This window comes from Pleurodeles waltl, chromosome 3_1, assembly GCF_031143425.1.
Source record: "Pleurodeles waltl isolate 20211129_DDA chromosome 3_1, aPleWal1.hap1.20221129, whole genome shotgun sequence".
In the NCBI taxonomy this organism is placed as follows: domain Eukaryota; kingdom Metazoa; phylum Chordata; class Amphibia; order Caudata; family Salamandridae; genus Pleurodeles; species Pleurodeles waltl.
The window spans coordinates 279,461,818-279,486,318 of NC_090440.1; the positions used below are offsets into that span (position 1 = coordinate 279,461,818).

The following is a 24,501-nucleotide window of genomic DNA, read 5'->3' on the forward strand; positions in this document are numbered from 1 at the left end:
TCACCTACACCTGAATAGGCGGTGTCCTGTCCACACACAAATGGTTTAACAGCCCTGTATTGTTACTCTAGCCAGCTTAGAGCCAGAGCAGGGGAGGAAGGGGATTCCTTGCACTTCAAAGCCAATGTCTAGAAGCCTCTCCCACCTTCCACAACCAGGCCACCAATGTATAAATACTGGACCTCAGACACCATAACCTGAGTACACTTCTGGGCCTGTGGATACTCTGCAAGGAAGAAGGACTGCTGTGCTGCAGGAGGCCTGCCACTCTGCTGGACTCCTGCTTTGCTATGCTGACCCATACCTGCTACCCTTTTGCCTGGGAGTGAGAAGGACTAGACCAGTATCTCTCCACCCCAGAACCCTGAGTGACTAAGGGCTAGTTGGCTGGCCTCCTGGTGTGAAATCTCAGGGACATAAAAGACTTCCAACCAACCTTCTTCAGTGGCTGGACTCCGCCATCTGTGAGCCTGCCCTGCCAAGTGATGCCACCACAGTCCTGGACTATTGGAAATGGGCCGAAGGAGTTGCTCCAGCAGAACTGACGCATCCTCAGCTGCAGGAGCAGAACTGATGCATGGCCACTGTTGCATGGAGCAGAACCAGTGCATGACCACTACTGCATGGGTCGGACACAACAGACTTGCATTGCCACATCTTGGGACCAGTGCATCGCCTTCAGAAAGCGCCACTGCACAACACTTTCCCCGCCGCAAGCTCCTCGCATCCCTCGTTGAAGGCAGCCTCAACGATGACTCTGCATCGCTTCTCCTGCGTGGATTGAAACCAATGCATTGTCTTGATTGTACCACTTATCTTCGACACAGGTCTTCACATCGCAGGCCCCGTGAACAGGATCTTTGATGTCAATGTATCAGGAACTCACACCACAGCCTTAACGCATCTTGGAACTGAATCATCGCCCCAGTTGCACAACACACCTTTGTTTCGGATCCATGCTGTGCTCTGCAACCAGGATTTACGTTGCTTTGATTCAGCGGGCCTAATTGGATCCCTGTAACGGGCCCATGCTCCATTGCGGTCAGCCTGAACATTTGACTTTGTCCCGGTTCAATGCAAACAGATCACCCCAGTTTTTGTTTCTAAGCACTGTTTTATAGCTTGTTCTTTAAAAATTCATGACTAAAGTTCTACTTATTGGATTTTTGACGTTTTGGTCATGTTTCATTTATTAAATTATGTTCTATATTTCTAACCTGGTGTGGAATTGTTTGTGTGGTGTTTTTACTGTTGTATTGTTTGAAGTGATGCACAAAAATATTAATTTGGGGAATGCTGGTGCCTTACCTTGACTAGTATTGTAATTGCTGCTGGACTAGGTCTCACACCAAGTCCAGCAACAACCCAATTTCTAGCAGTTTGCATTCATAAAAAAGATTGTTTGAGTAGGAAAGCAACATTTTCAAACACCAATAGCTATGGAATCAAGCCCAAAGCCTCTTGGAGGCAGACTCACTAACAGTATTCATGAGTAATATGGGGTCTGCGATCTAGTGCAACTGGCTTTATGTTCATCAGGTCGGGCCCATGCTTTCCATACGAAGAACCTTGGCTTCAGTACAACTGCACAATCTCAGGAAAAAAGCAATACAACAATTGCAGAACGCCCTGTGGGAGTGGCTAAAGGAACAACAGTCACTTTGGTGCAATTGTTTATGCAAATATTAGTCTTTTTAGCAATCCCATGGCCGGATGACATTTACATTATTTATGCGCAACCTTATTTAAATTAGAAAATGCAAACCCCTGAGACGTCTACCGTACTGATAGTTCCTGATTATAGGGAAACAAATGTCATTGCAATATTAAATTGCAGTAAGTGGCTCAATGTTTTAAAGTTGTAATTGCCAGCGGTCCCCTCCTCATCGGAGAATAACAAAGGGGGGAGGGAGAAGTGCTCTCACTTTACAGCATGTCTAATGTGAAGTATAACAGCGAATTTTCTTCTTTTACTCTATATGGCAATCTGTATTTTAATTTAAGAGTGTAATGATGGTGAATAGCAATTGCACTTTTAAGGGCATTTATGTACTGTAAATTTTCTTCCAGAAAACTTGCATTTTCAAAAATAAGAGTATTGGAAAGGACATGATGTTCTGCTTATTGTTTAGAATGTTGGCATATTTTTGATGATGCAAAGAAATAGCACGGATGTAAATATGAGCAGGGTTCTGACATAGTTTACACCAAATAAAATTCAATAGGAAATATATAACAATTACCTTTAGGATGTCTACTCAAGATGTTGGCTCGAATCTCAATGGCCGCCTAGAGGCGTTGGATCATTCGGTTTGTTGGATCATTCGATTAGTTGAGGTGTCTTCCACTGCAATTCAGTTTCAGCACATCACTAAAACACACAAGGGCAGAGATGAGTGCATTTAGGACATAATGTTCAAAAAGTACCAGTGTGGCAAACAAGTAATGATTTTAGCGTTGGAATCTACTATAGGTGCAGGGTAATTTTGTTTTTGAAGAAATAGAGAGAAATCCCATCGTGCATGGTCCCCCTTGTTTCAAATATGCACTCAGCGAGACCATAAAACATATAGGGGGTTTTTACAACTTTGGAGGAGGTGTTTATCCGTCCCAAAAGTGACGGTAAAGTGACGGATATACCACCAGCCGTATTACGAGTTCCATAGGATATAATGGACTCGTAATACGGCTGGTGGTATATCCGTCACTTTACCGTCACTTTTGGGACGGATTAACACCTCCTCCAAAGTTGTAATAACCCCCATAATCCTCCTTCACTAACTGGATGGCTCCATTGAGAACACCCCATGTCATTAAATATTTTAACTATTAACAATAAAGAAAACGTAGTATAAATCACCACCTAACCAATCACTCTAATGGCAGGCAGGTACCATGTTACAACGTCACTTAAGCAGTTTATAAAAACATCTTTAACATACATTGTCAAAGTTAATAGTTCTGGTCTTCGCAGAGTATTCTGTTTACATTATTTGCAGTTGCATTATAAAATGGCACATATTTATTCCATACCAGCAATTTAATACTAACAAGCAAGCCTAGTTCTAAATAATGCAGAGAAAGGGACTTTTTTTTATATTAGGCCAAAGTGAAAAATGTTAAGAGGCAGAGTGCAGTCATCCAAAGTAAAGGGAACCAATCGTTGAAGTGACCTGACCCATTAACCCACCCTGTTGTGGGTTGAAGCAAAATGTAAACAGACCAATGAATCAAGAGCGCTCACCAAACGATCCACTTTGTTTGTATATGATATGAAATTCATTTTGGGGAAAAACAATAGTCTGGCCAGACAGCTAAATGTGGCTCAAAGGGCGTACCTGAAAAGGAGGAGTAAAATAAATCATTCTCTATCTGGGCACCAGAAATTCAGACAAAACAAATTGCCAGTATTTAATGATAATATAAAAATAAAACACCTTGATTTCGATTGTCACCGAAGATAAAGGAACTATTTTTAGAAAAATGTAAATAGCGTGCACAGGATTTGTATAGTCACTCAAAGTAAAGGGAGCCAGAGAATAAAGGGGGCTGACGATTGCCCCATTCTCTATGATGTGGCAGACTAAAGAAATGTTTTAGAAAAACAGTGGTCTGGCTCAAAGGCCAGTTACAAAAGAAGCAAACAAACCCCCTACACCTAAACTCATAAAATAAGAAACTCAACACTTGTGGACAAAACTTAGTAGAAAATGTCAAACCTACTCTGCTTCAGACTTTAAATCTTTTTTTATAGTATATAATTTATAGTGTTACTTTATAACTTATATAAACATATTATTTTTGTGTTAAAGGCTGCCATGCTTTGCATGTGAGCCAAAAACACTGGAAATAAATTCAAAACCTGGGTAAGGAAGCACATCAGATGCATGTCAAGAGATTACCAGAGTACACACTTGTACTAATGCAGTGAGTGGGGTGAGCGTGGATGCACAGGGGTCATGGCACCTCAGCCTCTCCGTGTCTCAACTTCCATACCTGCGCCTGCCACCGCATCTGCGGACCATGATTGGCTGCACTCACAACCCGCATACCACGCCCTGCCACCTGGTGGAAAAAAGTATGAAAGAAGGCGGTGGAAGGTGGTGGAAAGGCCTTAGGGATATGTCAGGGATGCAGGAACAGCACCAGGCTGTCCTGGAAAGGTAAGGGAGTGGCAAGGTCAGCCCGCCTGCTCCTCCCCACAAGCCCACAAGCCTGAACAGGCTTTTCAAACCACAGGTGGCCGCCAGGTCTGTTCTTGGCTCTGCCCCCCCATCCCACCAGGTCTGATAACAGCAATAAGCAGCAGGGATCATGGTGAGGCTTTCCCGAGGTGTGGCAGGAGACCTCGGGCTGAGCCCGGAGGGTTGAGCAGGAGGGGGACAGAAATGGTCAGACTAGGTTCTGATGCGGGTTGTCTCTCTGTCTCTCTCCCTGTGCTTTCCCAAACTCAACTAAGAAGAAAATGTAAACAAGCAAACTCTGTTTAAGTATACATCCTGTGGCCATCTCCTGGACACCGCTCTGTCTGCACAAAGTCTGCACACAGCCAGCACCGAATAAGAGAGAGGGATCAAGGCCTACCCCAGAATGTGCTAACAGCATGCCTACGCTCTCAACATTCCCAGCATCCTTAAACGTTTTAGGTAACAACGGGGGATGCCTCTTAGCAGCCTTAGCACTGTGGAAAGCTGGAAAATCACAGCACCTAGGCATCATCAACATCTTTGGGTGAAGTTAAAGGTGGGGAGCATAGGGCAAAACCAACAGAATGCATAGAAGGAAACCCTCCACACGGTCCAAATCGGCCACCAAAAGAAAAGTCTCACCCGTCTCAGTGATCACTCTGAGTACAGCCCTGGTACGCCCAGCACCCCAGTCCCCCTCTAAGGACTCATCAACAGGCCTCATCACGCAGTATTTCCAGGCCACTCATGCCCATGGTAAGCTACTCTTCGCAAGCTCTTACCCAGGGCATCAAGGGGACAGCGGACCTGCAGCTGACTTCCATTAGTGCTGCACAGCACAAAACTCCATGTACAGAGCACTGATATGGCAGTCCACAAAAATGGAGCTACAGATAGACCCTCTACAGTCGACTGTACGGCGCCTTGCAGACCTGAGTACCAAGATGGATCAAAATCCAAGGCTTTCTAGAAGATAGGCCATGTTCCTGTTCATGCACAGCCATCATTGAGGGATTGGCCATACTCACAGAGGTCGTAACTTAACTCGTTGCCACAGTCAGAAGTAAAGCCAACCTCTCTGCAATTAGTAGGCCTTCTGAACACTGCAACCAAAACCTGGAGGCTGAAGAACTACAACAAACTTAACAGGCAGTCCCTCAATCAAACGTTTGCACTCTGAGCTCATCTTTGCTAAACTACCCCCCTTATTATTAAGGACAACAGTCCTAGCACTAGTGCTTCGCCAACAGGTGAGGGGGGCAGGGAGACTCCACCCAGACCATTACAGCCAGGTGTGCCACTCTCTAGGAGGGCTAAGAATATATTAAAGAAACAGCATAAAAGGGCCACAAAAGCCAAAAAGGTGGGTCTCTGATAACCACCAAAAATCGGCATCCACCAGCAGAAACTAACCCCATTAAGTTGTACCTGATATTCACCATCAGGACAGGCATTAACAGCATGAAATATCCCTCAGTAAAAAGACCACCATCACCGTCAAAGACAAATGAGTAAAGAAGGGACATTGACATGGCAAGCTTAACCTCTAAGACACCTCCTCCCCAACCGATAAACAAGGAAAAGACGTATGCAAGTACCCAAACCGCCCTAACTCATGAGCCATGCACAGAAGTCATGGGCATCCTGGCCGGTCCCTTATTAACACAACTATACCATCACACAGCCAGCTGACTGCCTTGCCATTCCTTGGCCCCATTTAAAAACCTGTTGTCAACTGTGGAAACCATGGGCATCAATACAACTAATATCCCCCGGGCATCTGGCCTTAGCACTGGAATCAATCACCACAAAGGCCAGCATGGGCAGTCTGCAGATAGCACTAACTCATTGATTCCACATTGTAGGTCAACACATTTGCTAATTCAAACATATATCTTCTCTGGCCCACATCCATTCGGAGGATCTCGCCTTGGTTTAGGTTACAAAAACTCCCTGGCGACAACCATGGTGAGTCAACTCTGGTAGGCCTATGACAACAACTACATTAGATCATTATGCTCCTTGACGCGTCCCTGATTGCAAAATTGGGCATAGACCATCACAATCCCCCAAATAAATATTGTCACGTACTTCAGTACCAATCTCTGAAGAAACAGGTCAACTCCATGCTGCGAGGAACAAATAGCACTCATCATGCTTCGAATATCAAGCTGAACTAAATAAGCATAATATATTTAAAATATTGTATTAAAATGATCAAAGCGTGGTGTGCTCTTGGTACGCACACCGGCATCAGGAACTGCAGGCTCTCCCTGTCCAGAGCCTCCAGCAATGGCATTGCTAACATCACCCACATTTGGACTTAAAGTAAACATCCTAGGGTGGCCGTCCTCACCGAACAATTAGTTCCTGGAAAGTGACAAACCTCAACAAAATTACAGAGGATAACTCAGCTCTTGATTATCTTCATAAAAGAGACGTCCTATGTTTTCAGGTGACCTGACCACAGGAAAAACCAGGTTGCAGGCTGCTACGAATTTCATACTCCAGCAATAAAACGTAATATCTTCGGTCGACCATCAGGAGGACTCTCCATTTTTGTCAAGCACGACCGCAAAATAGATGCCACTGGGATACTTACCAATTCACACACACTCCAAGCTTTGCTTATCAAAGTTCTAAAATGTGATCTGAAACTACTTCGACTGCTGTTTGTTACCTATTGTGTTATTACCTATTGTGTATCTGCACAGAACCCGAAAAGACAGGCCATAAATTCTCGAAAAGCTACAATCGAAGAGCTGCTAAATAAATACGACTCTCATATGCCAATTATGGCGGGAGACGTCAATACCAGGGTCCTGGACAGTCACACTAAATTAGTTGTTTTGACCTCAGATGCCATACCATTACAGAGCCTTATTATAAATTATAGGCTGTTCTCCACGCAGTCTCCAAAAGAAGCTAACAACCCACAATGTAAAATTCCTCACACCTTAAGGAATATATCCACTATTGATTACATTTTTATCAGTAAATCATTGACACCCAAGCACCGCACCTTTGAAGCAGATAACAGGCGCAAAATGATCACAGACCTTTGCGTGCAATCTTGCAATTATACATCAAGGCTTCACCTCAACTACTCCCACTTGTGGAACCAACAGGGGAAGAATGCCACTAGGTTCTCCCTGAATCAAATACAAATACAAACGTGATGAAAAATTAAATAACTGGATCACAACTAAAGTGGCAGCTGACAAGTCACCCAGCACACTTACATCTCTGGTGCACTGGGAGGAACTTGTGGCAGACATTCGCACATCTCTGGGGTTTGGAGTGAGGCCCACTCCGAGAAGAAGTCTCCCCCCCCTCGACTAACAACCTCCCAAACCACAACCAAATCACTGGCCACAAGTGTGCATCACCTCAGGAGGGCCATAGTGGCCCAAGAACGAGGTGATAAAAAACTTCTCTGAACAAACTATTTCAGCATACAGAGTGGCCCATAGACCGATTGTATGGCAGCAAAAAAAACTGAAGAGGAATGGCTTAAGGGTTTTACCATCCTACAAGAGAAAAATCATTGCCACTTCTGGAGGCACATAAACAGCCTCAGTAACTGCCCCAAGACTAAGGAGAATGGTGTGGCAGAAAGGGAGTGGATCACTTATGCCATACTCCTATACATGGATGACCAGGCGATAGAAATAACACCCAATCAGCTACCTCTACCTCACGATAGCTGTGCTCAACCATCCTCCTCTCTAACAGAGGCCTCAGTTATCGACACAGTACATAAAGTGAGGAGGGTCAGGGCCCCTAGACCCAAGGCTGGGAAGGCTGCACCTCTCATTTTCGCAGTATGCAGATGACATTGTCATCATGGATCAAACTAAAACTGGTCTACAGAGAGCCTCGACACACTTCACAGGTTTAACAAGGCCAACAAACTTCAGCTGAACCAGAGAAAAACCAAAATCATCATCTATGCAAAATACCCCCATAAGAAACGGGCACACTGGTGGCCTGGGAACCTACAAATAACGGTTGAAAGCTATAACTATCTAGAGGTGCGGTACACCAAAGGGGCCAAACCTACATCCCATTAAAAGCATATCAAAAACAAGGGCACAGGAGTCATTCATAGCCCGAAACGTCTCAACAGTAATCTTTAAAGTCAACCGCTGAACCAATGCTAAAATTTCTGAGAGCGAAACTGATTCCAGCTCTAAACTACGTCCATCTGGCCTTTCCTGACGCACTGGAAACGCAACTAATGAACACCCAAATTTCAGCATGCACAAAAATCTTGTATGCACTTCGGCAAGCCAGAAGGGCAAGCCAGAAGAGCAAGCCAGAGATTGGAGCTATGCCTCGGGAGAATGGATCTCGATGGCCAAGGAGACCTATTAATACTACACCAGAACCCTGCAAGCCCCCAAGAGCACACTCATAGCACAACTCAAAATAATCTTCAAGGCAGGGGGCTCCTCATGGCAAGCCTACGTAGCAGAGGCAATTAATAACTTGAAAATCGAGGTCACCAATCTACACTGCCCAGATATACCTTTCTCACTCTGGAAAAGGGCACTGAACGCGCAGGTCAGGAAATTCTCTTTTGAACTGGACTTTGCAAGTCTCAGTCCTATTTACGAGGCACTGGATGCCTCCTACATGCCAGGGAAAGCCTAGCCTTACTTTCACCAAGCCCTCACAGCTCATATACGCAGGTAAATCATATACAAGTGGCTTCTTGCCCTACCAATCATGGATTTCAACATCTCTTGGGCAAGGGAGGATGAGGCAATGTCCTGCAGACTTTGTAACTACCACAGAGAATCCTGGCTCCACTTACTGTGCTATCACCCCCAAACTCGCCCATGACCGTCACTGCCTCTTAATCCCCTTATTCCGTGCCGATAGAATAAGAAGACGTAGTAAAGCCATGGACCTGTGCTTCTCTAATACTCCAATGACCTTAGCAAGGCCTGCGAAATTTATTGACGCGATTCGATCTGTACTCCTGTTGTCACACCTGGGTGACATTGGTCGAGACTCGACCTGACTCATGCACTGTCTTTCTTTCCTGAGGTCCAGAGTGCCACTTTTCTGAAAAACGAATGCATCCTAAAGGAAATATGTAAAGACAATTTGTCCCACGCTGCTAGTCAAATCGCACAACGAGCATTCTGCACTTTGCTGCTTCAACTCTTTGAGCATCTTTTATTTAGTTCTAGGGGTATGTCAAGAAGAGTAAGCATGCATGCTGCTCGATCGCAACGCTATTTCTTTTAAGAATTTTAATGTTGATTGCAATGTCATTGCTTTTTAAAAGTAATGCGGACAGTCTTAATACGGCCTTGACATGTTTTTTTAAACGTGTTGCCAGGAAACCCTCTGTTTGCTGTTTCATGTAATGATTTTAAGTTGTCGATCATGGATACATTCATGTTTTTTTTTTTAATTCAAATCCGCTTCAGACGGAAACACTCAGGATACTGAAGTTACTCAGTTTGATCAATGCAGCTGCTGTCTTGTTCCAGTCTCAGCATTATGTTCCTTCTTCAACAATTAGGGCCTAACTATTTATTCTTGTCTTCCATCTCATGTCATCATGTTATCCACTGAACACAGCATTGTGTCCTCCTCCATCTTAACCATGCTGTTCACAGCACATCACTCACCACACTCTAGCACACGTCAATACTTTTATTTAGCTCAGCTATGATGTAAGCTGCCATTTGGTTTCTTAAACAAGTACTACCACATATAGATAAAAACACTTAATCTGGTTTAGTGTCTGACAATATGTGTGTTTTAGCAAACGTCAGGTTCTATTGGCACATATTAAATTCTTTAAAGAACTGCACACATCACCTAGTGAAAAAACTATGTATTTTAGAGTTTCACAACTGGGCCGTCAATATTTCTACATATACAAATGCCATAGTCTTTGTGAACTTGTGGTACATAGAACAATTTTTCTGGACAGTGCCTTGTGCATCTATTGTCCTAGTAGTACCACTGTTTTACACAATGCACACACATTAGAACATGCACAGCTGTTTTTTTTCCAGTGGTAGCTGAGATATTTGCTTGGTCAATCAAGAAAGTTCTAATGGAGGAATGGTATTGCAATAATTTGTAACTGGAAGTGGTATATATCAAAAACTGGGAACTGGAGAAAAGGAACACACCTTATGCTCAACGTTTGAATAATATATGTATAACCTCGAGCACTGACTTGGCTTTTATGCGAGTGTGCGATTTTGATAATATTTCACGACCCGTTCAAGTCCTTGAATAAGTGATATGTTTCTTTGTGGAAGCCAGAGAAGTTTTGCCCAATACTGAAATCTAACATCAGGGCCCTTAAACTAACGCCCGACCCCAAATCCAGAGTAAAAAAGACAGCCAGAAATCTACATAAGGGCCCTTAAATGAATTTCAAGGTGTAAGTTACCAATGGTATTCCATGACAAACCACCTGTCAAAAACACTCTCAAGGTTTTGTCTTCTCAATGATTCCCTTTCCGGAAATTGTGTTCATGATTGTTCTTAGATCTTTCCTCACATTGATTACTGTTTTGGTACTTGTAGTAAGATACAAAATGACCATGTAGGCTATTCAGTGGTGGGACTTCTCCAACGTAGTAAACACCACCACCCCATCAACAAACCACAACTCCACTGAACTTTACTCAATGTCCAATCACTCGACAAGCAAGTCTGGGACACCATTGACACCCTCTCCCCTGACTTAATGTTCTTCATAGAAACCTGATTCACCCCCACAGCTACTTCACACATTGACATCGCGACACTCCTGGGTTACAGACACAGCACAGGCATCGCCATTATACACAAAGACTCTCTCCACTGCACTGCCTCAGACAACAACACACTGATCAAGGTGCACCTCAACTTCCTGATCAAACCAAATGCCAACACCACCATAAAAGGAACCACCACCTACAGACCTCCCGCCCCCCTCGTCCCCACTTTTCAAATGCCTTAACATACTTCATTGTCCCCTTGACAGTCGACTCCGACCACTAAATCTTCCAATTGGACCTGAACTTCCACCAGAAGATCTGAACAAAGCCAACTGCACAGCACTCCTCGAGAACATGACCATCAGTCTCACTTAGTTGGTCACCGCCCCTACCCACAGCGCAGGACCTACTCTGGACCCAATTTTCTCCACCAGCAACAAAGCCAAATTCTCCCACACCACCAAAGCAACATGGTCTGATCATTACATTGTACACTTCATCATGGACCTACTACACGGTATCTCAATGGGACAGCCCATCCTTCCCCACCACAACTGGGGAAAAGTCCAAGAAATCCCCCTGGATCACCCCTACAAAAACACCAGACCCGGCCCCACAGACACCCTCGCACTCAGCATGCAGAATCTCATTAACTGGCTAACATCCGCTGTGGGCACCGCAGCCCCTCTGAAGAGGGCATCAAGAACAATCCTATCAAGCAAGCCACATGGTTTACCCCAGAACTCCGGACCCTTAAGCAGCACTGCAGGAAATTAGAGAGACACTGGCGCACCCACATGACCCCCTGCTAACCTCCACTCCTTCAAGCCCGCCCTCAAGACTTACCACCACCGACTCAAGGAAACCAAGAAAGTAGCACTATCTACCCGCATCAAAGCCAGCACCAACCCACCAGAGAACTCTTTAACATCGTCAGAGAATTCGCCTGCCCCTCTGCCACAACGTACACAGTCCACCTCTCCCAAGCCCTCTGCGACAAGCTATCGGACTATTTCCACCACAAAATCTCAGACATCTACAGCAATTTCGAGACTTAGCCCATCCACGTTGATGCACCCCATACCCGAACCAACACGACCCTCCCTCCCACAGATGCTCAAATGGAAGCAGCTCTCTACATAGGACACCCTCGCCATCATGGCCTCCATCCACTCCGGTTCCTCCATGTACCCCTGCCCTCAATACCTATACAACAGAGGAAAAGAAGAAATCTGAACAGCCCTCATGGAAATCCTCAACACCTCCATCACCACAGCCATCTTTCCCAAAGCCTGGAAACTTGCAGAGGTCAAGCCACTACTGAAGAAACTATGAGCCAACCCCAAACAGCTAAAAAATTACCGACCAATCTTACTCCCCCCATTCCCCTGCCCAAGTCCTGAAAAAACCATCAAGTGCCACCTCACAAACTACCTCAAACACAACAACTTACTTGATCCGTAACAATCTGGCTTCTGACCAAACCACTGCACATCGATCACCCTAATCGCAGCCACCAATGGCAAAAGACACCTCCACGACCTTCGGGATCTGTGGCCTTCATCCTCCTCAACCTTTCAGCAGCCTTTGACTCCGTCTCCCACCACACCTTAGTCATCAGACTCCACACCATCCAAAACAAAGCACTCAACTGGATCGCCTCCTTCCTCACTGTCCGAACACAGAGAATCCTCTTCCCACCATACATCTATGCCCCCCAAAGACATCATCTGTGGCGTCCCCCAGGGCTCCTCCTTCAGCCTCACCCTCTTCAATGCCTACATGACCCCGCTGGCTGACATCACCGGCATACACACTCAATATAATCTCCAACGCTGACGACATCCAGTTCATCCTTTTCCTCTCAAAAGACACCACCTCCACACGAGCCAACTTTCAAAACACCATGACAGACATCGCTGCCTGGATGAGGTCCAACTACCTCAAGCTGAACTCAGATAAGATGGAGATTCTCATCTTTATAAACAAGCCTTCTCCCTGAGATGACTTGTGGTGGCCCGCCACCCTCAGTCCACCACCCACACCCACCAGCCATGCATACAACCTTGGGATCATCCTAGACACCCACCTGACCATGCAATAGATCCACTCTGTCTCCTTGGCATACTTCAACATCAGTATGCGTCAACATCCTTTGCACGCTCCACAAGAATTTCCACTGGATACCCATCTCCACCAGAAAAACAGTCACCCAGCCCTCATCCACAGCCGCCTGGACTACGACAATGTGCTCTATGTCAGAACCACCAAACAGCTCCTAAACCACCTGCAGGTCTTCAAGAATGCCACAGCCAGACTCTTCCTCGACCTTCCCAATTGGACGAGGGTCACTTCCCACCTCAGAGCCCTCCACTGGCTCCCCATACAAAAAAATGCTTCTTCAAAATCCTTATGCATGCATAAAATGCCCTCCATGAGAGCAGACCTCAATAACCGCCTTGCATTCAACCTACTGACCAGAGAACTCCGGTCAGTCACCCTTGCCCTGGCACACATGCCATGCATCTACCGCGAACGCTTTGGAGGACGCTCCTTCTCCCACCTTGCCGCCAAGTCCCGAAAGGACCTTCCCCATCCACCTTTGCACTTCCCCCTCCCTGAAGGACTTCAGAAAACAACTCAAGACCTGGTTCTTTGACCACCGCCTCTGCCAGCCGGCTAGGCCCACGTCACCAAATCAGCGCCTTGAGACCCCCCTGGGTGACAAGCTTCTGACTTACAAGAAACCCCTGATTGATTGATTGAGTGACTATTCTAGTAGGAACATAAAATCATGTCTGTGTGGTTTGTATGCACAGAGACCGGAAGCCATCCTAATAGTAATTTACTTTCATTACTGAATTAAGTACACATAAAGCTTGTGAGGAGCTCACCTCGGAGTGAAATGACTGTATGTCAGAATATTGCCAGCCAAAATATTGTCTAGTATCACTGCCAAAAATATTATCTTATTGGGTGTAGAACTTCTATTATTAACTCCAGCGAGGCAATATTTTCGGAAGTGTTAGAAATGGGGTCTTTGCTTGGTAGTCAGGTTACCCCTTGTCCAAGCAAGGACCCTCACTCTAGTCAGGGTAAGTCACAAACACTCCAAATTATCCTGTGCCCACCATCTGGTAGCTTGGCACTGAGCAGTCAGGCTTAACGTACAAGGTAATCTGTAAAGTATTTGTGCAATAAATCATACAATACCACAATAGAACAGCACAAAAATACACCACACAGGGTTTAGAAAAATATATAATATTTATCTGGATAAATGCAGGTCAAAACGATTAAAGATGTAGGGATATCACTGAAAGTGATATCAATTGTCTTAGAGGTAAAATATTACTGTAAAAGCAATAATAAGTGTCTTGAGTGCTCCTAAAAACAACAAGTGTCTCTTGCAGGGCAAAGTACCTGGTTTACGTTGAAAAGTCCTCGCAAGGGACCGCAGAGGAGGAGATGCGTGGAAAACAGTGAGTGTGCATCGGTTTCGCCCCTTTGCACACAGACTTGCGTCATTATTTTCCACGCGGGGAAGACGATTCGTCGATTTCTGGCGCGTGGACTTGGATCCTCTTCGGGTTGCAGAGTTTTCAGATGCCCCGGGGATGATGCGTGGAATCTTGGGCTTGCGAAGCGAAGTCACAGGGGCTGCGTCACTCAGGAAGGCGATGCGTGTAATTTTCTTCTGCACGGCGTTGATTCCTCTCAGGAGTCATGCAGCGTCGTTCTGAGTCAGCTTGCGTCGATCCAGTAGTGCTGTGCGTCAAAGTTCCGGTTGTGTTGCTGGCGCTGCATCGATCTTCTGTCGCAAAGTTAGGCTGCGTCGTTCCCGGCTCGGCGTGCAGTGAATTTTTCACCACGAGCAGGCGGTGCGTCGAATTTTCACCGCACGGGGATTTCAGCTGCAGGAGAGAAGTCTTTTTGGTCCTGAGACTTCAGGGAACAGGAGGCAAGCTCTATCCAAGCCCTTGTAGAGCACTTCCGCAGCACAGCAAGAGAGCAGCAAGACAGCAGGGCAACAGCAAGGAAGCAGCCCTCTTCAGAAAGCAGCCAGGTGAGTCCTTTGGGCAGCCAGGCAGTTCGCCAAGAAACAGCAGATCACTATGCCTGTGTTTGCATCCCAAATGGTGTTTTTTTTTTTTTTTTTTAAACAGCCTATGCTCCCTAAAGGAGCAGGTGCTGCTTTAAAAAAAAGTTTCCCGTTTAGGAACACATCTAGTGGAGCAGGCAGTGGTCCTCTGGGGGACTGCCAACTGACGCTCATTGTCACAAAACTAACTTACCAAAGTGAAAGCTCTACAAAGTATTGGCACATTTTATTGAGTTCTATCCATTTTACACCCCTTCTTGATTAAAATTTGGAGTGAGGTTGCAAACACAGATTTTGTGGGTCTTAGTGTTTCCAACCACAACATAACTTTTGTATTTCAGACCCTAAGTACTGAGATATTATTCAAGTTGGAGGGCAGGGTCTGGGACAATTAAGGTAGAAGGAAAGTTATTTTATTATGTTAGGTCCTTAGATTACACCAACAGCAGTTATGTCCCGACATGGCTCCACCACCCCACAACTGTCCCTATCTCCTAACTTACAACTCAGACATACAGGGAACGGAGACACACAGGATACTACAGATATGCTACTAAATTGCACCTAGGCTAATTTTTCCACAGCTTATTTTATTCCTTCCAGGGGACAGGTCTCTGAAGGAAGTTAGGAGATTCTCTAGACCATCTTTTGGTCCTGTCATACATGAACCATGTCTAGGCCCCATTTTATCACCCATCATACTCCAATAATTTGTTAGTTCACAATTTATTGTCAACTGTCGACACAATTTGTGGGGCTTTCCATATTATGGTCACCACCACTTATTACTTTTTTTAAACAAGAAGTGGAAAAACTATTTTTAGAAAGTATTTACAGTGTCAACAGTGAAGACAGGGGCCTGGGTGGTGTCTACCGTACCGATTTGAGGAAAGTGAGGTGTAGGTGGCTATCAATGTCTAGTTTGGGGAGCTATGCTGAGCTGGAGCAAGGAAGGGGTATAAGGTTGTGAAAGGCAGGTGGAAAGAATGCATTAGGAGATGTGGATGAGGTAGGTGGTGAACTCTACATTAAAAATGTTCTCTTGCAAATTCAGTATTATGAATGGCAGGGTCCAACGTTTCAAGATAAAGCATTATATACAAAGTTAAAAACCTAGTCTTGTGGGCCTCCAAGAGACATATCTGGCACACAGCAGCAGGGGACTATTGAGGTACTTGGTGACCGGTTAGTTTATTGCTGCTTCTCTCCTGTCAGGGCGCAAAGTCTTGTCAGGGTGCAACTAGTCTCTTTTTAATCATAATATACAGATTATTAAATCATGTCCAAATCAACAAGGCAGAAAGCTCAGAAAAGTAATTTGACTCTAGAGCTAGTGAATTGGTAATCTTTCACAAGTGTAGTGGGGAATGTCAGAGTGCTGGCCTGTCCACTGCAGGATCAGAGCTCTGCCCTATCATCCCAGAAGCACTTTAACACATGAGAAGCAGCTGAAGCTCTGTTAGAACCTTTCATACTTAAAACATTCAGTGCTACATTTTATCACATGTTTACACACAGTTTTTGTGAATAGAGAGACAAAACATATCAATATTTTTAATGGAAGAAACATATGGATTAATCCATACAATCTTATTGTGGTCTGATCATTCCCCTGTCAATGTTGAATTACAGTCCTGTAAACTGACCTGATTTTAAACCTCCATGGGAACATGTCATGACATATTGCATAAAGAGCACAGTCTTGTGGCTTTATGACTGAAATTCCCATAAAGATGCCGGCATAATAGGTACTGAAGAGGCAATATGGTGGCCGTGTGAGCGGCTGAAGCTGGCCCCCGCTCACCTGTTCCCTTAGCTAACTGCTTTAGATGACTTGAGAGGCGTGACCATCATTCAGCAATGACACAGAAATTCTACAAGACTCCACGATCATGTCCCTTCTCTTCTGCACCTACCACAGCCTTCTCTGAAACATCATGAAGACCTTCAGCCTCTCTTGCTACAGCTATGATGACATTCTGGAAAAAACAACTGTCTTAGAACACTTTCCATTCGGGTCATGCCTGCTAACAGATGAAAAGGTGAAGAATTAATGACTGCCCAGCTATGTGCCTAATGGGAAAGGAATGTGGACCCTACCAGCCACAGATAGCAAGGCTATCGTAGCTTTCTTCAGTGGGTCTAGAGGCACTGTTTTCTTTCCCTTCAAGCTAGACTAAATTAGTGACATATACCTCAAGCAAAGATCTTGGACAGCCTATTGCTCCATCTCTGACGAAAAGGCCACACCTAACCGACATTACATACAATGTTCTGATTTCCATTAGCCAGATGGTTTTAATTCGAGGCAGTCTGACGAGTATATTTAGAAATCAACAGCAATGGCCCTCCCTTCTTACAAATAAAGCACTAAAGCAAAAAAAAAAAAAAGGAAATGCCTCCGTTCTACAAAGGTTCTACAAGCTGTCATCCAGCAGGCGATGCTGCTTTCTTTGTTCAAAATATCACGCTTTGGGCTATTATTGGCTGTTGTCTTGGTTATTCGACAAAACGAAAACAGTTGTAATGAAGGGATAATGGATGTTAATGATCCTAGAAAATTAATAAAATTAATAAAAAGAATACCACGCTTTGGAACGTGCTCCTGAACAGGGAAACTCTCAGATCGACTGGCATTGAAGAAAGGACTCTGTTTGAAGCCAGCAGGAATGCAGGCTCACAGTAATATGTTTTTACTGTATTTTTGCAGTTTTGTATATAGGCAGGCTGAGCCATTGTACCACTTGAGGCATAGGTGCAGGGAAATGGGCATGTTGGCAACTGTAGCTACATAACACAGAGACTCACAGCATAAGACAAAAACAACTTGAAGAAAACTGAACCTCATTGGCAAAGGTAGGAGGCAACTCTTCGCCACTTCACTTTCCTTCATGCCCTTGGTGCGCCCTTCAAATCTGAAAGGCACCCAACAACCACACAAAGACATCTGTTGACAGATTCTTCTACAGTATGGACGTGTCAGAGGGTAGTTCATGGTTAGAAATGCTTCTACCTCTTGGGCATAATAACAATTACAGAAATCAACCATACCAAATATCTTATTGCCCGCAAATTCAGGTGATCATTATTCTTTTCTGAGTTCAACTGTTTAAACACGTTCAGGACTTGTAGAATATTGCTTCTGTAAAACCACTTCAATGCAACTAAACCTCTAATTGCTGACATTGTTCTAAGTGTGCACCATTTTATAGAACGGTTAGACTGACAAGAGATTTGTGATCAGCTGTGCAACCATGAAGAACTGTCATCGGGGTGCAAGATGCCCCTATTAGGTAGGATTTTGTGTCTGCCTATGGAAGTTCTGAGCTTTCAGGTTGCATCGTAACTCTAAATAAATTGATCGGTGATTTGAGATTTATAAAACAAGATTAAAACACCGGTGATTCTTGTGTTCCACTATATTCACAGCTATGGAATAGTTGATTCACATATGTGAGGTATGTACTGGAGAAAGACAATCCAATCCATGCTATTGAATCTGGTAGTCCCATTATCATTCTCTTCACAACCCTGTTATTCAGTTTCTTTATAATGTATACGCAGTTTCCAGAAGATATGAGGATACACCACTTTCTTAGTAGACTGATATTTTCTCACTAAAATTCCACTACAAGGGTAGCTCTCATCACTTCCTTCAGTATTTTGGCAACATATATTACCCTCTGTGTCTATTTTGTATCATTGATTTAGTTCATCTACTTGTCTGCTCACCCTTTAGCAAAGATTTGGGAATGGATAGCCGTATGTAATCTGGACTTGGTTTGCATTTTATCTCCTTATTAGCTTCTCGAATGTGTCCCCAGTGATCAGTGACCTTTGCTCAATCTGTTTGATTGGTCTGCTTCTACGCTTATGATAACACAATCATTGGTCTTTGTTTGATTTTGTTCCACCCGACCACAGCATCCGGCCCAGCAGGGAAGGACTGGGACAGAAAATAGTCCCAGGCACCACATTAAAAGTAGCCACCAATAACAACTCGGATAGCTAAATGAGGACTGGCAAAACTAGTAGGTCGGACCTGTGAGAGAGCTAATAGTTTTGTCAGTTTCTTTCAACCATGTGGTACAGCAGCCCAGCTGTTGTGCAGCATGGTTGAAAGTTAGAAAGAAACAAATTGATATGATATAGTTGTTTCTGACCGCAAGGAGCAGTGATCCGTTGTCTGAGCATTGGATTATTTTCTACATTCTGAAATAAAAAACCTTTAATTATCTTACGTCCAAACTGAATTTTTCTTGTTTACCCCCCCCCCCCCCATTAAGTTAGCTCCAAAAAGCCATGCGGAGCATTGCATATAGTGCCATTTAAATCTTTGTAGTATCTTAACACCCGCTGGCTTGACGTTTGTTTTTTTTATTCTGCAGGACCTAAAGTATAGGGTGTGGGGAGGGTGCCGTGAGGGGGGGGGGGGGGAGAAGCAAAGGTGCCCATCGGATATACTGAAGGGCATAACACAACTGACAATTTCCCCAAAACATTTGTGTCCTGTCAGAGACATTTGCAAACCAGGCAGTTTTGAACTTGTAAAGACAAACAGTATAGGTGTTTTGCAAGGTATGGTAGACTTCAAGTGTCTGTGCTTTGTACAAGAAAAGTTTGTGGTAATATTAGAGAAATCAACAGTAAAAACAAGCCCATCCGTGTTATGTGGGTATTAATGTTATTCTGTAGAATTGTGATATGTCATAGGGTGTCATTGAATGTGTGTTCTAGAATTCTGTATTTGGACTCAGTCAGTTGGAACTTCGTAATACTGACTGTTAGTCGTGGGTGCCTTTCAGGAATAAACCTTCTATTTTTGAACAACACCGTATTTTACTGGCAGTTTATTATGTGTACTTGCAACCCTATTTTGGCGCCGAGTGGATTTTGAGGACCCACCAACAGTGTTTGGAGTTTGAAAAGTGGACTTGGTCTTGGATCGCTTTTCTATCGCTACATTTTATCGATTGATTCAAGTTTAGTCTTTTGTTGGATGCGGGTTACACAGGGCATATATTTATGTATATTTATATCCTGTATTTTTCAGTTTTTGTTGTTGTGATTTGAATCGCACTTGAATTCCTTGTGAATCAACAGCTTCTTTATTCTTCTCCACGAACCTGCTTTGTACGTCACTGTCCTTCTGCACGCTCAGACGCACGTTTGACGTCCAAAAACAACTTCCTTTAGAAAATTTCATGTTGGTTTTGGCCGCCATCTGTGTATCTCAGGCAGTTCTTCATTTACAGAAGTTGATCGAACGTTGTTTGGTGCATGCATTTACGGTGATATGCACACATCATTTTAATTATCAATCTGCCAGTTAGAGATTTAGTTTAATTAAATTCACAGTGACAGTCACACCATTTTCTCTTGCAACTTGCCTGCGCCCACGATGACAGGCACACCCTGTCATTTGTCATTTTAATTACAATACTTATTTCAAGAACTATTAAAATTATAAAGTCATACATATAATATTCATTTCTTTTTCATTTTAACATACATTTACCATGGCTGCATCTCAAGCTTGTGTACAAACTCCACCATTTCCGCAAAAGCCTGGAAGACTGCCAGTTTCGTGGAGAAAGTGGTTACGCATTTTTGAAAATTATTTGGTAGCTATTGATGCCTCAAAGTACAATGCTGCTTTGTTGTTTAATCATTTAGGGGAAACTGGACAAGAAGTTTTTGATAACTTGCCATCTATTGTTGCGCCACTTGGTGATGAATCCTGGGATGCATATATGGAAGCTACTACACGTATGGCCAAACAATATTCTGATGATCCATCAGTTATGTTAAAAAGACACAATTTTTCCAATATTAAGTCTTCTGTTCATGTTGGTACCGTGTTGCAGAATGACTAGATGGAAATTAATGATGCGTCCAATAAGTGCAAAACTAGCAAACATTTTTAAAACAAATATCAGGTTACTGTTATAGATGTGGTTCAAGGACATATGGGGAATAATCCATCATGTCCAGCCCAAGGCAATAGATGTCATTTTTGCAAAAAAGTGAAACATTATCAAGGTGTATGCCTCTTAGCGAAGACAAAAACAAAGCTATCTCAGATTGAAATTGTCAATGACAATTTTTGTGAAACTTTTAATTGTACTGTTAACAGTAGATTTTGATACTATTGATGTTTCTCAAAACTAATGTAAAGTTCCTATATGTTCTGTCAACATAGGCTCTGTCAATTTGAGTGTTATGGAGTACTCGGGTTCCCCTATTACAATATTATCAGGTGTAACTTTTGAGAAATTCTGGTCCAAAAAATTACTGAAACCTACTAATGCCAACCCTAAGGCTTTTGGTGAATTTGATATTATAATGAAAGGTTTCTTTATGGATGCATTGGATTTTAAGGGTAGAAGTAAAAGTACTAAAATGTATGTTGCTGAACATGGTAGGGATATTTTGAGGTGGCAAGATCAAGCCAAGTTGGGTATAGTGTCGAGACCAAGTCAGAATGTACCTGTAGGTCTAGGACATCTTCCTGTTCTTACCGTATCAGATGCAAATTTGCAGAGTGAATATTGTTGTTTGGAAAGTTTGTTTAAAAGATTTGACAACGTTTTTAACAGTGATATTGGTCTAGTAAAAGGGTTTGAATATCAAATTAATTTGAAGAACTATGTCAGGCCAGTTACACAGAAACTTAGACCTGTACCATTTTCTGTTACACAGGATCCTAAAAAGTTACTTGACCAAATGTGTGAACACAATTTTATTACACCAGTAGACTCTTCCGCATGGGTTCCTGCTATAGTTTTTGCTTAAAAATAACTGGGGATATCCGTTTGTATGCTGATTTTCATGCACTTAACCGCAACATTCTGGTAGATTCCCATCCATTGCCAAGGATTCATGATTTGTTTGTCAAATTTAGGGCAAAGCAGGTATTTTTCAACTACAGATCTAAAATCAGCATATGCTCAAATTCCGTTAACCAAAGATAGCCAACCGTTGACATTTTTTATAACACCCTTTGGAACTTATATTTATTTGCATATGCCATTTGACTTATAATCTGCAGCTAGCATTTTCCAAAGATTTATGGATGCGTTGTTTGGTGAAGAACAATGTGTTCAAGCTTTTCAAGATGATATTCTTATTCATACAGAAAGCAAAGAAAAACATTTTGAGCTGCTATATCTAGTACTTAAAAAAATTTGGGAAACATGGTGTTACAATCAACAAAGATAAATGCAAGTTTTTAACAAATCAAGTAGATTTAGGATATAACATTTCAGATAAGGGCATCACGCCAAAGTCATCTCTAGTTAAAGCTATCCTAGAACCCCCAGTACCAGAAGACAAAGATTCTCTCAGAGGTTTTCTACGTCTGAGTGAATATTACTCTATGTTTGATAATGGGTATGCTATGTTAGTACAACCTTTGGGGGCACTTTTAAAGAAAAATATCAAATTTGTATGAACTTTTAATGAACTTAAATATTTAATGGTGGATGCCCCCACTATTAAGCCGTTCACTCATGGTGTTAAAAGCATCATCACTGTGGATACCAGCTCCTTAGGTCTAGGTACTGTGTTAAGACAATTTGTAGGTGGACTAGAGAATACTGTTGCCTTTGCATCAAGAATGTTGAATACAGCTGAAAAAAAAGTATAGCACAATTGAACATGAAGCGCTTGCTTGTTCATGGGCAGCATAAAAGTTCAAAGGGTATATTTGGGGCACAAAATTTTACGTTTATACGGATCACAAGCCATTGTTATATATGTCGGGTGACAGTTGCTCTAACAAAGCAAGGAGAATGTCTAAATTACTTGAATTTGATTTTGATATTAAGTATATGCAGGGGGTAAGAATATAAGAGCAGATTGTTTCTCTCGTTTATCAGTTGTTGAAGATGAGAACGGACATTTTATTGAGGAGGAGTGTGTGATGACAGAGTCAGATGCTACTTGGGATTTCAGGATATCGGAGGAAGAGTGAATGAGAGCCCGCACAATGATGATTATTTATCCAAAGTTAAGGAGTATCTCATGCTGGCTGGCCCTCCGACAGGAACTTGGATTGTGATTTGAAATCCTTTGCTCAAGTAGCACCTGAGTCGTCACTGGTCAATGGTATTGTGAAAATACAGAATATGTTTGTGCCACCTTTAGCTGTAAGACATGGTATTTCAATAGCACATCAGGGACATTTGGGCGTTTCAGCAACTGTGAAGAATATTAAAACAACATTACTGGTGGCCTGGAATAGACTCTCAAGTTAAATGTTATATTGATAAGTGTGCTGAATGTTTATGTTCAGATAGACATTGGAAAGTGACTACCAATCCTTTGTGTTTTACTGAATGGCCCAATAATTCCTAGAAAAAGATTGGTTTCGATTTTGCTGGACTGTTTGAGAATGAGAACAGATGTATTGTAGTAGCCACTGATTATTTTTCAAAGTGATTGTATTTTGTTTTTGTCAGGTCTGCTGATTCCAGTACTGTTACAAAGTTTTTGAAACGTTTGTTTCAAGTTGAAGGTCCATCTAAGGAAGTTGTTACAGATAATGGGACACGTTGTGTCTGATGAAATGACAGATTTTCTTATAAAGCATTCTGTGAAACATTATAAAGTACCACTTTACAATCCTCCATCGAATGGACTAGGTGAAAGAGCCCACTATATGTTGAAAAAAGGGCTGCAGACAGCCAGTGCTAATAATCCTAATGTTTCGGAGTATTTACAGCAAAAAGTTTGGTCTTATAGTACCACACACCATAGTACCACAGGGATTGCACCTTCTGTCCTGTTAAGGGGAAGAAAACCTGTTAAAGCTCTAATGCACTCTTGGTTGGATGATATAACAGGACATAGTGATAACTGTTCTGATTTGGAATAAGTTCATATGCATGTGAGGAGCAAACAGGAAAGCTACAAGAAATATTTTGATAGAGTGAAAAATTTAAGGGATCTAGAGGTAAAACCTGGTGAATGTGTTTTAGTTAAAAACCTATGAGAATAAACACAGGTGAATCAAAATGTTCAGAGCCTGTAAAAGTTGAAAAAATTACTAGAAGGGCTGTTATTCTGCAAGGCAAAGGATGGTGGAACAAGAACGCCTTAGTGAAAGTTATGTATGAACAAGCTAACATTATCAGGAACATGCCAAGAAATGAGAATTATGGAAACCTGCATCACAATAAGATTGATTGCTATTATTGGGATTTTTTTTCTCTGACAGGGAGAAACATTGTGGGGATGTGGGTTCTGCAGTTTCTGAGCATGACAGAACAGAAATTTGGTAAGAGTTATAGAATTAGAAATATTCCTGTTAACTTCAAAGATTATATTAGATATTAGTTATTTTGCTTTAGATATTAGTTATTTTTTGTTGTTGTAGATATTAGCTATTTTTCTTTGTTTAAGGGGAAGATGGTGTTATGTGGGTATTAATGTTATTCAGAAGAACTGTGATATGTCATACGGTGTCATT

The 24,501-nt window shown here is 42.8% G+C and overlaps 1 protein-coding gene across 7 annotated transcripts in view; it reads right to left on the reverse strand.

Moving 5' to 3' along the window:
* APBA2 (amyloid beta precursor protein binding family A member 2) overlaps positions 1-24,501 on the reverse strand; it is a 1,150,852-nt gene that overhangs the window by 957,791 nt on the left and 168,560 nt on the right. For 6 of the 7 annotated variants that reach the window (XM_069222387.1, XM_069222383.1, XM_069222388.1 and 3 more), the window contains exon 2: positions 2,244-2,371. The gene's annotated coding sequence lies outside the window, so the exon portion shown is untranslated. Of the gene's footprint in view, positions 1-2,243; positions 2,372-3,244; positions 3,339-24,501 lie in introns of all 7 variants that reach the window. The other variant, XM_069222390.1, reaches the window with a different exon arrangement.